Below are 16,518 nucleotides of genomic sequence, written 5' to 3'. Positions count from 1 at the left end.
TAGTTTTAATTGTCTTGGCAAATCCGGTGTACAAATAGATTAGTAGTGAAATCTTTATTTCTAATCTCAGCTGTGGTACCCAATAGTGGTATTTGCCAAACATTTCCAGGTTCTACCATTCAGGCGCAACAGTAGAATTGTTCTTCTCTATCCTCTTTTAAGTCTGTCATGACTATACGACTAGCTTTAGCCAAGGAAATAGGCGTATGAATGATGTGTGTCGCTTCCAGGTGGAAGCTTTAAGAGCCAGGGCAGGATTCACAGTAATCTCTTTTCCTCCATTCTGTCAACTGGCAATGCTCCAGTTGGGGGACTGCCAAGCCAGCCTGGGTCCCAGCATAAAGCTGATGTGGAGCAGAGCTTCAAGCCGACCCCTTATGAACATTTAATGTGAATGAGAAATTAACCTTTTTTTAAATCACTGGGATTTTTGCTACCACAGTAACCTAGCCTGACTAGTATATAAAACCATTGTATCTTCTGAAATAAGAGTTCAGGTTTATTTGACGATTGGAACCTTGTATGGCTGCCATTTTGGCTTCAGTGAGCTGTGATTTAGGAATTTTTCTATGTCTTTTATTAACATTCATATAGTTTTCTAAGACTATGTGGCGCTCACCCAAAATGCTTATGAATAATTTTATGACTTTATTAACCCAGGTCCTGCCCTCGAGGCATTTATGAGATCTACGGTGTATTGAGTTTCTCTATAAATATTCAGCACATGCACAAATGACTTGCAAAATAGAAGGCAACAACAGCATAAAAGGAAAAAAATTACCAAACACATTTAGAAACTAAAGACTTAAAGAAGGACAAAAAGGAAGAGACGATTTAGTTCTTAAAAATTTTCCAAAAAATCCTTCCCTTTTATGTTTTACTGTCAGTGTTGTTAATATTCATATCTGAGTTCAGAAGATTCCATGGCAAAATTCCAAGTTCGGCAGGGTTTGTGTAATTGTTTCAACCTTGGCCCATGGTAAAGACTTTCTCCATTTCTGTTGAACAGCTTCCTCCAATCTGTGCCCCCTCTTTCCCAATCCCTGTGTTTTCTCATATCTCCCCCTCTTCCTTAACTAAGTATGACCAAGAAAAATGATGTTATCCATGCCTTAAATATATTATAAAGGAAGTTTATATTTTTAATCTCTCCAGTTGTGACTTGATGAGCTCTCTCCACATTTCAATCTAAAGTGCTAATGATCTAATGGAGAGGAAGCTATGAAAGTCATGGAGAAATCTTGTTCCTATCTCTAAAAACACTCACTAGAGTCACTTTTCTGTGAATTAACCCATTCAGTCCTACCAATGACCACCTAAGACAAATATTATTTCCTGTTTTTTTAGAGATGAGCAGATAGAGGTTAAGGAAATGGCCCAAGTTCACGCAGTTAGTGTGACATAAATCTAGGGTTCAACTCGGGCAGTCCCCATCCAGAGCCCACCCACCTAGGGGTAGTTCATGCTGCAGCTGTGGCATTGTCTGTAGTCTTAGCTTAGGTGTGTCTGGAAGATGAAAGGGAAGGGAGGATATGTGTGATAATTAACAGATTTCCTTCTCTCCTTCTTACCCTTCCATAGGCATAAACTTTCAGGCTAGAATATATAGACTAGTCTCCACTCCACCATTTCCTTAGGCCATTTTTGTGTTTGTTTGTTTGTTTGTTGTTTTCCCCAGAACTCTAGCCCCACTGGGCTAAAGAATAAATTCAGTCCTTACTGTCACATTCACTGGCTGGTTTCCTCACTGAACTCCGGCAGCCTGCCCTTTTGGGAGCCAGTTCTCATGGTTTCCCATCCCACCAACAACCATCCCAGCATGGATCAGAATATTCTGATTTGAGAATAATACGTCACATGGGATTGGGCACGCTTGTGAAGATTTTCTTTTGCCTGTTCAGAGCTATGCTCACATAATCCTTAAGATACAGACTCTTAGGATGGGTGAGGTGATACCTTGAAGTTATTTTTGACTAACCTTAGAAGACATGAGATAATATGCGGAAGAACTATACAGTTTTCTATTCCTTTTGCTTCCCCCAATGATGCTATGACAGGGCACGGCATACAGTAAGACGTCAATAAGTGTAATTGACTAACTTCTTATGTTCTTTGCATCATTTGGTGGAGATCTTTTTCCTCTTTAATTGTGGAACTCAAGTATATTTCAGAGCAAGTTAATTCTGCATTAGCCTGACTCATTTGCAATTTATTTTTAAAAGAAATTATTTGATGTTTAAGGGCCTTTTTTAAAAGAAGCCATTTCCTTTTGAACAATGAAATCACGTTTCACTGGCATAATTGGACTGGAACACAGACAGGCTCGAGTTTAGCTCTAAACCCAGAACCCATGAAGGTCGATTGGAAAAACGCAGTCGCCCATCCCACTCTTAAGTGGCACTTTTTTCAAATTGTGTCGCAAACATGCATACAAAACACAGGCTAAGTGTTACAGATTATAACCTAAAGCTTTCTAGCCATGCCAGTTAGGAATGAAAAATAAAAGGAAACTTGGCAATATTTCAATTAACTTTAGACTTCCATAGTATGTAGGAAGCTGAGGAGAAATTAGTTAGGTTTAAGAAACAGCCTACAGTCTGACCAAACACACACACACACACACACACACACACACACACAAACACACACATAAGTAAGTAAATAAAGAAATTAATAGAAGAATCTACTTTACCATGATTTGCTTTTATTTCAAGACAGTTTGCTACAGCATGAACAAATAAAATGTCTTTTATGAAATATTATTCTCATAACTATCCAATAAATTAACAATAAAAGATGTGTCCAGTTCACAACAATTATATCAAATCCTCTCCCCTTGTAATCCTTTTGTTCAGCTGTCCATGTTTACCTAATTCCTCCTATTTGCAGCCTCTCCTTGTTCCCCACCTTCTCCACCATTTCAACACTTGTTTTGGCCTCAGAGCTCTGTGGAAATCCAGTCCTTTGATTCCTTCTCACTTGTAGAAGTGCTGAGGGATCCCTACATTCACAGGTTCCTGTAAATGCTTTGTCTATTAGTATCCCTGCTAGGTTTCACCATTTGGAGAGTCCCTAAATTCATCTGGTTCAAGTAATTACTTTTATAGTTACAGAACTTTAGTCCCCAAATTCAGAAGAATTAACCAAATTTATATAGTTTAATAATGAAAGAACTGAAGCTAGAACTAAAGTCCTGAATCCAACTTCAGGTTGCTTTTCCTCCATGGGTTCTCTAGGCCTCTTTGTACTTTACATACTGAAGGAGAAAATGAATACTGAAGGGACAGAAAAAGAGAAGTAGGAATGAAGCGAAGGAGAAAGGCAGACAATGTATTCTGCATTCTTCAGACAAAAAAAAATACTTGAGAAAATGTTTTATCTCTCCTGTTGTGACATGGAACAAAGCAGAGTCAAAGAGTGAAACAAGAAATCGACAAAAACACACAATCCTGTGATACCAGAATCCAAGCAGCACAGCCTGGAAGCACTCTAGGTGCTTGCAAATAAGATGGAGGTGTTTCAAAACCATTGCTGTAAATAGGGCCAAGAATTAGAACCCAAAGAAAATAGTCAAGAAAACAGGAAACAAAATACAGGTGTAGTTGATAAAGCAATCTGACCAATTCTGCCTGCTGTGTTTTTTTCACTTGCGGCCAATTTTAATCAGCCAGATCTTACTTCACAGAATTTTAGCGGTTTCCTAGCACTTACTTTGCTGTACAGGGTCAGGAAGTACATGCCCTGGCCTGACCTAAACTCCTCTTCCATGATTCTAAGCCTCTAGCTCAGTCCTATCTTCTACAGACTGCCCCTCTTGCTGCAATTTAATATTTAAAATCAACATCCTTTAATCCTCCATGGCTGCAACTCACCAACCTCTCCGTCTAATCACCCACTCCCATCTTTGTCCTCACAGTTCACAGAACTTCTTGCCATTCTCAGAACACAAACTACACACACTGTGTCTTTCCACAGATGTCCCTCCCTTGGAATATCCATCAGCCCACATCTCCACATCTCCAGCTGTTAAAATTCCACCATGAAGAACATCTCATTTTTGAAGCGGCACCCAGTAACCCAGTCAAATTAAATTCTCCCTTGTGGGAACCCATAGCACTTTGTTCCTGAGTTGGAGATTTACATGTTCTGCTTTGGATATCTTTGTCTCATTCAAAAGACACTTGAGGTAATTGTTAGTAAAGCTACTTATGAATATGTCTGTCATTTCCACCAGACTGTGAATTCCTCTAAGAAAAGGATTAAGTCTTATTTCCCTTTGAATCCTCAGCAAAACCAGTAAAATGCCTTGAAACAAGTATACATTTTCCTTTGAACGGCCTGGTCTGAGGCAGGATTAAACAGCGTAACTTTAAGTCCCTGGTTTCCTATTGAGCTCTTGAAGAGTTAACAGACAACTCCAAGTCCCTTGTTTCTTCTCTAGCTCCAAAAGAGCTGATACAGAGCTGCAAACTCCCTGTGACAAAAATTTCCCTCAAGTCCCAAAACCTCCCCAAACCATTGAAACCTCCCCAAGCCATAAAAGTTCACAGAATTCTGGGCCCAATGCAAGCTCTTAGCTAAAAATAGGAAGCATAGGGTCATAAAGATTGTAGGTATGTGACAACAAACCTCGAATTCTCCTAGCTATCTCCTCCTAAAACAAAGAAGATACTTAATATTCAAAGGTTACTATGGAAACCTGCTACCAACTAAGCTTTCCTATAACACAAGCTGGTGCACTCCACTCAGTGTGTGTCCCTCCCTTGGGCATGCCCAGGTTAACCACTCTAACATGTATTCTCTCTTTTTAATAAATTTACTACTTATTCCTACTGGCCCTCTTGTCTCAAAATTCTTCTAGCTTTGAGACTATCAGACCTGGATCAGGGCTCAGCTGGCACCATTGCCCACAGGGCACCAGTTACACAAGTCTTACCTAACTAACATTCTGTAGTCTCTGCAAAGGTGGAAAATATTATTATTTCAAATGAAATAAATACTATGAGGTGAAACAACTTAGTACTTAGGAGAAATGTAACCTCTATGTTGTCTCAAAGGTAGTTGACTAAAACTGGAAGACCACTATCTAACAGATACCAGTAAACCAGATCAGAATTGCCTGGAAGTTACTCTCCACTACATTAGCATGGACAAATAAGCATTGATTATGGATTAGGAGGGATATAATAATTTTTTTTCAGACTGAGTAAAGGAAGAAGAAAATAAAACAGAGTGGAAGAGAAATAATCAGATTCAACAAATGATGTCTCCAAAATAACATCAATACAATCAAAAGTCAAGAAGAAATCTTTTTACTCTAAATGTACTTAAATTGTTTATCTCTTTAGTGTTTGAAGTATTTCGTCAAATTTACTTGTCATTTATTCCCTGTGGGTTGTTACAGACATATTATAAATTTGAGGTATGAAAGTTCTGCTTTTTTGAGTTATTTTGATATATTTTGTTTTGAAGTGTGTTGTCTTCTGAGTGAGCATGCATGCAAGTGTGTACAAAAATCGCAGAATCCTAAATCCAAATCCAAACCCTAACTGGCTCTACATGTTAATCTATGATGTTGGGAGATCACATTGCCTCCAGGGGCAGAGGCATCTTCGTCTTTAAGAACTGGGGTACTGATATGGACAATCTCTAAATTTCCTTCTGGAATTTAAATGACTTAAAAAATTTTTCTAATGCCGAATGTTTTAATTTCCTTGGCTGCTCAAGAAAATACCATGAAATGTATCAGGTTAAACAATGGGAATTTATTTGCTTATGGTTTTGAGGCTAAAAGAAAGTTCAAATCAAGGCATAATCAAGGTGATGCTTTCACCCAGTTCTGGGGCTGGCTGCTAGTGATCCCTTGGCCCTTGGCTTGTCCCATGGCAAGGCACATGGTGGTGTCTCTTAGTCTCTCACCTCTCCTCTGGGTTCCACTGATGTTTGGCTTCTTACTGCTCCCTCTGTGACTTTCACTCCTTCTGAATTTCATTCTGCTTCTAAAAGATTCCAGTAATAGGATTTAAGACCCATCCTGATTGAGCTGGGCCACATCTTAACTGAAATAATCTCATCAAAAAGGTCCTACTTAAAATGGGTTCACACCCACAGGAATGGATTAAAGAATATATTTTTCTGGAGTACACAGCTCCAAACCACCACAACAGACATTTCATTTTTAAAGAATTATGCCTGGTAACCTGTTTAGTAGGACCTGTGGACTCTGCGGACCCCCCCAACCCCACCCCATGAAACCTGGAGGAAAGGCCTGGGAAATGCTTGTGACCATGCAGGGAGTTTGGTGTCTAATCCAGATCAGAATTCAGAGGAGACTATAACCAGCCCTAAAATTTATCAGAATCCATTGCTGTCAACCGTAAACTTAAAAGGAAAAATGTTTTAACTGAATCAGAGCTCTGATTTACTCTCATATCAGGTGTTTCCGTACAATCTTATTTTGTTTTCTTTCAGTTTGGTTTCACACATGGAAAAGAAATCCCTTGCAAAATGTGTGCAAATTGTTAAATGTCAGCTGAATGTCATTTTCCGAGTTTGGCACTCAAATAGGGTTCTCTGGAAATTGGTTGTCATCTGCTGGGAGTTAAAGGAAAGAACTTTTAAAAGGTCCAGGGAGGCTTCATTTTCAAAGGCATTTTAAGGTCCCAGAAGAGCTGACTGCTTTCCCACACAAGTCATTTTCCTCACAGTCTCCTGCACTGTCACATTCTTTCCTGCCTCCATGCCTTTGATGGTGCCATCCTCCCAGCCACATATGATCTGATATCCAAATATGACTATCTCTCAATGACAACATAAGACTACTTCCTTCATGAAGCGGTCCTGATTGCATTAGTCACACACACACATTCCATTCTCTGCAACCTGACTGCTCTTGGAGTCTGCACAAACTTCTAATTTACTCTGGAGCTGGTTTAAACAATGTTTGCCTGAGCTGCCCTATAAAAATTTCGTGCACCTTATTCTTGTCTCCCAATTTATGTGTAAACTCCTTAAGGTAGAAAAACAGTTCTACCTAGCACTCAAGGTGCTTAGCACAGAGTTGGTCCTACAAGAGGTAATCTAACACACAATAAGTGTACTGACTTCATTCCTTGTAGTCCTTAATGAGGAGAGGAATTGGAATGGTTTTATTGGCTTTAAGGATGGATCCACACAGCTATGTAAACAATGTAGGAAATTAAGGCAAATAATTAAAGATTTAAGAGAAGAAGAACTTTCCTGCTTTGGTTATGTGAAAGATTCAGACTGAAGCAACATTTGGACTGGAATTATCTGGACCATTGGCTCTATCATCTAAATAAATTGCACTCTCAAAAAAACATTTACCCACACTCTTTGGCTGCTTTGCGCAACCCAGGTATGCTTACCACAGCTCTTTGGGGGAACCTACACATCAAAATGCCCAAATGGAGTACCACTGGGGAATGAGGTATGAGCTGCCAAAGGATAGACATGAGTCTCTGATGGGACTACACCCCCTCAAGATCCTGGGCATTTGTTGTGCTGCCAAATTGAACTTCTCTTGAGAAATATGGTTGTTTTCCTCTTATTGAGATGGCATAATCTCTGTGTTGACTCTTGTTTTCCTTCTAGGTAAAAGGGGCAAAGAGAGGTGAAGAAAAATACAGAGGGAGCTTTGATGAATCTATGTAGTGTTTTATTGCTGATGCAGACTGATTCTATACATTTATAGAAATTTTGTAGAGGTGCCTTAGAAGGAAAGAGGGTGGGGGTCCAAATTGAGTGGGAGGGAGTGGGTTTTGGAAGTTGATGTGCCTAATCAGTAGTTGGGAGAAATACTCACTCTGCAGATGGACCTCGTCGCATGGGAAAAATCAGATGACATTGAACAGAGCTTAATGTTTTCATTAGAGTGAGAAGAGACTTTTACTTGCCTAAGAAAAATGTCTTAACTAAAAAATAGATTTTTCAAAGACCACAGACAACAACCGGGTAAAATATGTCTGATTTATAGCAGGTTTAAAAGGTCTTCTTCCCACATGTGAGTCTAGAGCCACAGTAAGTGCCACAGTCGGATGATAAATGAAGAAATAACTCAACTGGAAAGCAGCAAGGCAGTGGGCTCTGGGGTGGTGACAGCCATGCCACTCAGCATCAGAATGGGATGCAAGTGCTGAGGGTGGTAAACTATTTTATGGGGTGGAAGAGGCAGGTAAAGAAAAGAGGGTGAGTCTGGGAGTCAGAAAAGTAGGGTTCTCCCTCCAGTTTGCCATTAATTATTTGCATGGCCTTCAGGAAATCATTCTACCTTCCTTATCCTTTACTTTTTTTTATCTCTGAAGGAAGATAACAATAGCCTTTTTCACCAACTTATTGGGATGTTATAAAAAGTAAAACACAATGCGATAATAGTTGAACTAGTGCTTTGAAGAGCTCAAAGCACAGTACAAATGCAAGGTATTAATTATGTTCTAAAGGTATCATTATAGTGAGAGAGATAAAAAAGAGTAACACATTATTAAATTACATATTTGAAAAGATAAGAGGCATATGAGGCATATGAGGAGGGCTGCTTTCAAGAGATATTAGAAAAACTAGCATCCTATCATGTAGACACTGGCCAGTCCTTATGTAAGAGCACAGATCAGAGATGAGAGAGAAACAGATGATGGTGTACAGGAGGTAAAATGCGTACCTAGGTAAATTGCAGAAATGTACTGACAAAATAAAATTGGTGACATATAATTACAAAATTAACAAGCTTAGAGAAGACTTAACACTATAAAGCACAGAGAAGACAGAGGCTCAGGACAAATTCAAAGCTACAAGATGAGCTTAAAAGGACAGTTACCATTAGCAAGCACTCCTTCCTGCCCGAGGGGAGAGCACCCTTGGGACCCCCAGGTAGTGAAGAGCCAAACTTTTGTTGAGGTCACACCTTTGCCAACAGTGTGAACAATCACTTCAGAAAATAGCTACTTTCAAGCCCCAACAAAGAAAATTTTATAAGTACTTAATTTGTATTTAGTATTTATTCAGACTTGTGCATTAGGTGGCAAGGAGAAAACTAGGGAATTCTGCCTTTACAGCTAGCAATAAAGAAGAATGAAAATATAAGTAACAGTGAAGCAATCCTTATATGCTAAACAAAGGCTACTGACTATAAATATTATCGTTGATAAGAAGAGAAAGATAGTGAGATGGTTTACTCCACAATATCCAAAAACTTATCTGGTCCTGAGATTTTAAAATTCAAAGAACATTGTATCTACTAGAAATAATTTTCTAGGACTTCTCACTCCCAGCTCCTGCAGAAGACTAGAAGGTAATTGGGGAGCAGTGAAAGTTGTTTACTTTCTACTCAGGAATACCCAGCCCAACTAAGAGTATGGGTTCCATGCTAAAAAGAGAGAGTAGGTAAAAGATAACATTAAAAGGTGAGTGATTATATATCAAAACTGAAGTTCCCACTGCAGCTTCCAGGACAATGGCAACTTATACACTTATAGTATCTCTAACCCACCACATTCCCTCTTTCCAGGAAAGAAAGTAAGAGGATCCTCTCTGGGGAAATTTCACAAAACTAAGAGGAAATATATGCAGATTCTGGCGGAGTTGGAGTCCCGGCCTGCTGGTCTCCTTACAATGCAGCTCCCCACTCATAAGTCCCACTGATGACCAGAAAGCCCAGCAGCTCCAGCAGGTGAGCAGACAACCTTGGATCACCAAGCAGAAAAAGACAGTCTCCAGTGCGAAAGGTAAAGACCAAAGCAAACACAATAAAAGGAAATTGAAGCAAGCCAAAGCCTGCTGGGAGAAGAGAACTTTAAAAAATTACTATAATTAATAGTCTCAGAAGGCAAAAATATAAATAAATTGGATGCCCCTTTAAAGGAAAGCAATAATTATGACAAATTGCACACATATGCAAAAGTAGAGAGAAAAGTATAAAGAGCCCCCATTTACCCACCAGCCATCTTTAAAAATCACCAATTTATGATCACCCACTCTCCAACCAAGGTTATTTTGAAGCAAAGACTGGATTAACATGTCACCTGTAAGTATTTCAGGACGCACAAGTAAAAGTGTTATTTTTAAGAATATAATTATAATACGATTAGCATACCAAAAAATAATCAATATTTGATACCATCAAATAATTAGTCAGATTTCAAATCTCCTTGGAGGTCTCAGTATTTTTTTATTTTATTTGCAGTTTGTTCATATCAGGATCCAAATAAGGTCCTTATATTGTGATTGCCATTCAGGTTACCTAATTCCTTTTAATTTGTAATGTCCCCTTCAAGTAATTCTCTCTCTCTTTCTTTCTCTTCCTCTCTTACCCTTTTGTCCTCCTTCAAATTTATTTATTTATTTATTTATTTTTATTAATTAACAGAAAAAAAGAAATTAACCCAACATTTAGAAATCATACCATTCTACATATGCCATCAGTAATTCTTAATATCGTCACATAGATGCATGATCATCATTTCTTAGTACATTTGCATCAGTTTAGAAGAACTAGCAACACAACAGAAAAAGATATAGAATGTTAATATAGAGAAAAGAAATAAAAGTAATAATAATAGTAAAAAAAAAAAAACCTATAGCTCAGATGCAGCTTCATTCAGTGTTTTAACATGATTACTTTACAATTAGGTATTATTGTGCTGTCCATTTTTGAGTTTTTGTATCTAGTCCTGTTGCACAGTCTGTATCCCTTCAGCTCCAATTACCCATTATCTTACCCTGTTTCTAACTCCTGCTGGACTCTGTTACCAATGACATATTCCAAGTTTATTCTCGAATGTCCGTTCACATCAGTGGGACCATACAGTATTTGTCCTTCAGTTTTTGGCTAGACTCACTCAGCATAATGTTCTCTAGGTCCATCCATGTTATTACATGCTTCATAAGTTTATCCTGTCTTAAAGCTGCATAATATTCCATCGTATGTATATACCACAGTTTGTTTAGTCATTCTTCTGTTGATGGACATTTTGGCTGTTTCCATCTCTTTGCAATTGTAAATAACGCTGCTATAAACATTGGTGTGCAAATGTCTGTTTGTGTCTTTGCCCTTAAGTCCTTTGAGTAGATACCCAGCAATGGTATTGCTGGGTTGTATGGCAATTCTATATTCAGCTTTTTGAGGAACCGCCAACTGCCTTCCACAGTGGTTGCACCCTTTGACATTCCCACCAACAGTGGATAAGTGTGCCTCTTTCTCCGCATCCTCTCCAGCACTTGTCATTTTCTGTTTTGTTGATAATGGCCATTCTGGTAGGTGTGAGATGATATCTCATTGTGGTTTTGATTTGCATTTCTCTAATGGCCAGGGCCATTGAGCATCTCTTCATGTGCCTCTTGGCCATCCGTATTTCTTCTTCTGGTAGGTGTCTGTTCAAGTCTTTTTCCCATTTTGTAATTGGGTTGGCTGTCTTTTTGTTGTTGAGTTGAACAATCTCTTTATAAATTCTGGATACTAGACCTTTATCTGATATGTCATTTCCAAATATTGTCTCCCATTGCGTAGGCTGTCTTTCTACTTTCTTGATGAAGTTCTTTGATGCACAAAAGTGTTTAATTTTGAGGAGCTCCCATTTATTTATTTCCTTCTTCAGTGCTCTTGCTTTAGGTTTAAAGTCCATAAAACCGCCTCCAATTGTAAGTTTCATAAGATATCGCCCTACATTTTCCTCTAACTGTTTCATGGTCTTAGACCCTCCAAATTTATTTTTGAAGAAACTCAATCATTTTTCATAGTCTTGATTGGTGGCACAAAAAATGTTTCTCTATCCCCAGTAATTCTTATTAATTGGTAATTAGATCTAGGGACTTAGCCAAACTCAGGTTCAATATCTGAAGAATTCTCCATAGTTGATGCTATGTACTCCCATCAGAAGGGACATAGTGTTTGCTCGTCTCCCTTTTTGTGTGACATTTTTAGCCTTGATGATTGCTGCCTAGAACTAGACTTATTATTTCACTTGAGCTTTGCAAAATATCTTAATTTTATAATTTCATCTCTGTTTCATTACCTGGAATACTTCTATAAAGGCAAATTTCCTCTCATCAAATATTTAGTTTCCCTGAGATATGTTTGTATAGCAAAAACACAATAAATGTTCAGTTCTTTCCTTTAAAGCCAATTTTCATGATAAGTTAGTTCTCTAGCATTCTCCAAAGGTAATCAATGTGCTTATTTTCTTTTAAATATCATTATAAACTCATGGATTTGTTTTAGTTTATCACAGTTAGTATTTTTATTGATCCTCATAACCTTTTCAGGTTGTCCCACGAGTCCTGTTGATATGTCCTGGGAAGCTTTGGTAGCTTTTTTTTGCTTTGGGATGTGAAGAGATGTTGCAGGCTCATCTTGTACATTTCTAGCCTTATTATGGATTTGTTTATTTCTCCATAGAGTGCTGGTTCTTTTCAGTGGAAAATGGTATTTAAAGACCATAATTCCTTTCTCTCTGTCACCTCCTTTTAGCTTTCTAAGATTTAAAAATACATTTATCTAAAATGTTTTATTGTTTGGAGTGGAGGGTTGGTTCAAATAACCTAGTTGATTACTCACACAGACTCATCCCAGGACTTTGGCTGAAAATACTCTGTGGCATTTGCTCCCCCCAGGTATTTGCTTGGTTCGCTTCCTCAATTCTCTCAAGGCTTTGCTTAAAATTCAGCTAAAGTCAGTTTTTTTTTTATGGAACATGCCTGACTGCACTGGGCCCAGAGAAAGCATAAGTGGATTAAATGAATAAATGAATAGTGCTTATGTGAAACACAAATGGAAGCTTAATAAGAAGAAATGTGAAGAATTCAAGAGAGTTCTTAATAAAAATAGCATAACAGAACTGAAAAATTCAGAATAGTAATCTATAAACAAATATATTTCTAAAATTGTGGAGAAGTAATTATAAAATTAAAAAAACTTCCCAGAAAGGAAGAATACAAGTATCTAGAAAATAATTTAAAAGGTCCATTGGATGCCCAATATGATGAATGAAAACATACACACACCATGACATATCAGCCTGAAATTTCATTACACTGAAGACAAAGTATGACCTAAAAGTTTCTGCTGAGAGGCAAAAGAGTTTATACCTATAAAAGGTCAAGAGTCACAATGCCATCAAACTTCCCAATAACTGTACTCCTTTGCTAAATTCTGAGGGGAATGATTCTCCAGCTAGAGGAAATTATTGATCAAGTGGCAGGAGGAGAATCAAGAAATTTTCAGACACGTGCTTTCCCATAAAGGAAGATCCTAGAATGATAGCAAACGTGGGCAAATATAAGCCTAGAAGGTGGAATAGAATAAAGGACAAGAGAACAAATGTCTCCTAGAAAATAGAAAGGGAGGAAAGGAAGGCAGGAAAGAAAGAAAAAAGAAAAGAAAAGAAAAGAAAATACCTGATGCATTTTAATAAACTTAAAGTAGAATTCTCCAACTGTCAGATAATCTGAGGATAAATTATTGGTTGATACATTGAAAATTCCTGACAAGTCAAAAAAGAGATAATTAGTAAATTGTAAACAAATGTTGAAGAAACAAAATGAGTATATTATGTGGCTCAGTTATGAATAATGTCATAAAAACATAGTCATAAAAAATAAATATTTCATTGTTGTCTCATAATTATGGTATATTTATATTGGGAGAGTGGGGAAGGGAGTAGTCTGGGCTGGTGTGCATATACAGAGTGATGAATGTAACAGAGCTAAATTCATTTTCCAAAGAAGGAATCAGAAGATACTACATTTAGAAATGGAGTTTAAAAAGTTATCTCTAAATATAGAAATAAATAGTAAAAGATACAGTGAAAAGTGTTGAAAGTAGTTACCCTGGAGGGGCAGGAAATGAAGTTGGAGAGATTCTATTTTTAAAACCTAGTAAAAATATTCAACTTTTTAAACCAGATAAAAATATACTTGAAAATTAGAATAAAAATTAAGAGTGAAAAAAATGTTAAAAAGGGGAACCTTCAGGAAATGGGTTAGTCTGACAAATGACAATTACAAAAGGGAAAAGCATAGGCTAAATAGTCCAGGAGCAAGGCAGATGGCAGCCTGAATAAAGGTGGATGTGGGTAAGTAGAGTCTGTCACAACTTGGTTCTGATGCTGTGAGCATTCCTAATCCTCAAACATAGAAACTGAAAATCCACATTGTCTCTGTTTTCCCTAGGGCCTTCTCGGCCATTCCAAAGAGTCCTTTGCTGACTAGGACAAGTCCTTCAGAAATGCAAAGGCCCTAGGAGAACTACTGACACTTTCCCAGTTCCCTATTGTATGGGATGCTATGAACTGGAAGGGAGGTAGGGTGGGATCGTGAGCGCTGGATCTGCTGATGCTGATTGAGGCCAGAATATTGAGAATTCGTGGGGGGAAGTGCCAGCCATGTGATCCTATTGAGCACAAAGATGCAGAGCACTTGCTCATCCACTCGTCAAATCCTCCCATGCTCTCACCAAACTGCTAACACTCTTTTATGGTCACAAGAATTTCCAGAAATGTCTTCCTCTTTGTCATTTCCGTATCGCTCCTGCGTGTCCAAGAAGCTTGCTCTCAGAGACATGTTCCTCTAATTCTATATTTTTAATGTATTCTATTTTTGTCTACAAAACACAATATGAAAAATCCTCCCAACTGTTCATGGGAACACATAAAAACTCTTAATGTTATGTCACCATCCATATTATTTAATAATATTTTCTCCCTGTTTCAGTGAAATAAAATACCCCCTTCATCCTATTTCCTTGTTCTGCAATTGCTCTTGTCATTTTCTTGTCTTCCCATCAAAGAGAGCTCATTTCTGCATCTGTTCACATGGTTCTCAGCTACTCAGAACTGTCTTTCAAAACTACTCTGAAAAACCTTTAAAATTTGTTACTTGTTGAAAGTTTGTCTGTAAAAATTCAGCACCATACCTAAGCTTGCATGGGTTAGGTGATTTCAATGGTGTGGTGGAGGGAGGTGTTAAGAAGTCTGCAATCAAGCCAAAACTTCATGCCCGGTATAACTGAGATGCCTCGGGAAGATAATTATTCCTTGGATTTAAGACAGAATGTCTTCTATAAACTACAAATGTTCATATCTACTAAGAGGGAAATAAAGATCCTAGACACTTTCCAAAAAACAAATTGGCCCTGGAGAAGGGAAAACTGACTAAGGTAAGGGGCAGGAATCACCACCAAGGACAGGAGTACAGGAAACAGTTTGCTGACCATCATCTGCTTCTCACCCCACCTCCCCATTAGTCACAAGTAAAACGAATCTGATCTCTGTCCAAGGTGGAAGCCCACGCAGAAATCAAGTCACTGGACTAACGTCTGGTATACCCATTTATGGAAACTAATGTCCTTTGCCCAAATCTGTGGTGACTTTCTTGGGTCTGGTCCCACAAGGACATCTTGTGCTGATGCCTTTTCTCTATCCTTTGTGCATGGCCAAACTCAGGCTCAGTAACACGGAGGGCTAAAGGAATCGAATCTTTCTGTTCACATATGGTAAATGAATGGCTGGCAGGGCTCGGTGGATCCTGTGCAGATCTGTTTACAGTCAGTGTGAACAGTACTATTAACTATCATTTTTTGACTACTACCATATGGTAAGCATAGTAACTTCAATGAATTGTTTAAGCCCAAACCTTGCCAAGTCAGTTATTTTCCCTGTTTTATAGGCGAGATAGCTAAGGTTCAGGATCACACTGCTAGTAACTGGCACAGGTAGGATTCAGAGACAGTTCTGCTTACCTCTAAAGCTTGTGCTCCTTCCATTGTTTTATATTACTTTGCAGAATGAAACCCAATTTCTGACCTTAGTGGTAGGCTAGTGGAGAGCATCGTTTGGATAATGACATCTCCCTTCGATGGCCATACCAAATTGGCATATATTGCCTTGTTGTGTATGACTGGCTCTAGTGAGGAGGATGCATATTCATATGTTCATGTGGATGCATGGAGATATTACAAATCCATCAGCGTAGTATAGGTAGTAAACTCTACAATTCACCTCATGCAAAATAATGTTGGGCTGCTTTACAGCATATTGACTGGGATTCCCCCAAATTCTCACCTTTTTCTGACATTGCTTCCACACTGTGAAATTCATGTGAATGCAAATGCCTTGAGCTACCTATATCAGTTATCTTCCTATGTAAATATATTAGACATTGGGCCCGGTGTGTGATTTAATCTAAACAGCCTAGAGCTAAAACAGAGAGAAGTTGATAAACAATAGCAACTAAAAAGAGAACGTAAATATACCAAGAAGGGAAAGCAGCAAAACCTGCTGGTATACTAGCACCATCCGATATTGGAAGTTTTATCCTCCTTTAAAGTATTAATGAGTAGGGAGGTTTTTAGAGCGCAAAACAAATAGGGTTCATTTCTTCCCAACCTGTGATAAAGGACAGTTTCTCTTCCTACCTCATCTCCTTTTCATTTTGCTGACATTTTCGTACTTCCTAGAGCCTTGATGAACATTAATAAATAACCCAAAATGGCCAACTCAGAAGTTTCCA

Source organism: Tamandua tetradactyla, chromosome 18 (assembly GCF_023851605.1).
Source record: "Tamandua tetradactyla isolate mTamTet1 chromosome 18, mTamTet1.pri, whole genome shotgun sequence".
Lineage (NCBI taxonomy): Eukaryota > Metazoa > Chordata > Mammalia > Pilosa > Myrmecophagidae > Tamandua > Tamandua tetradactyla.
This window is presented reverse-complemented; position numbering follows the sequence as displayed.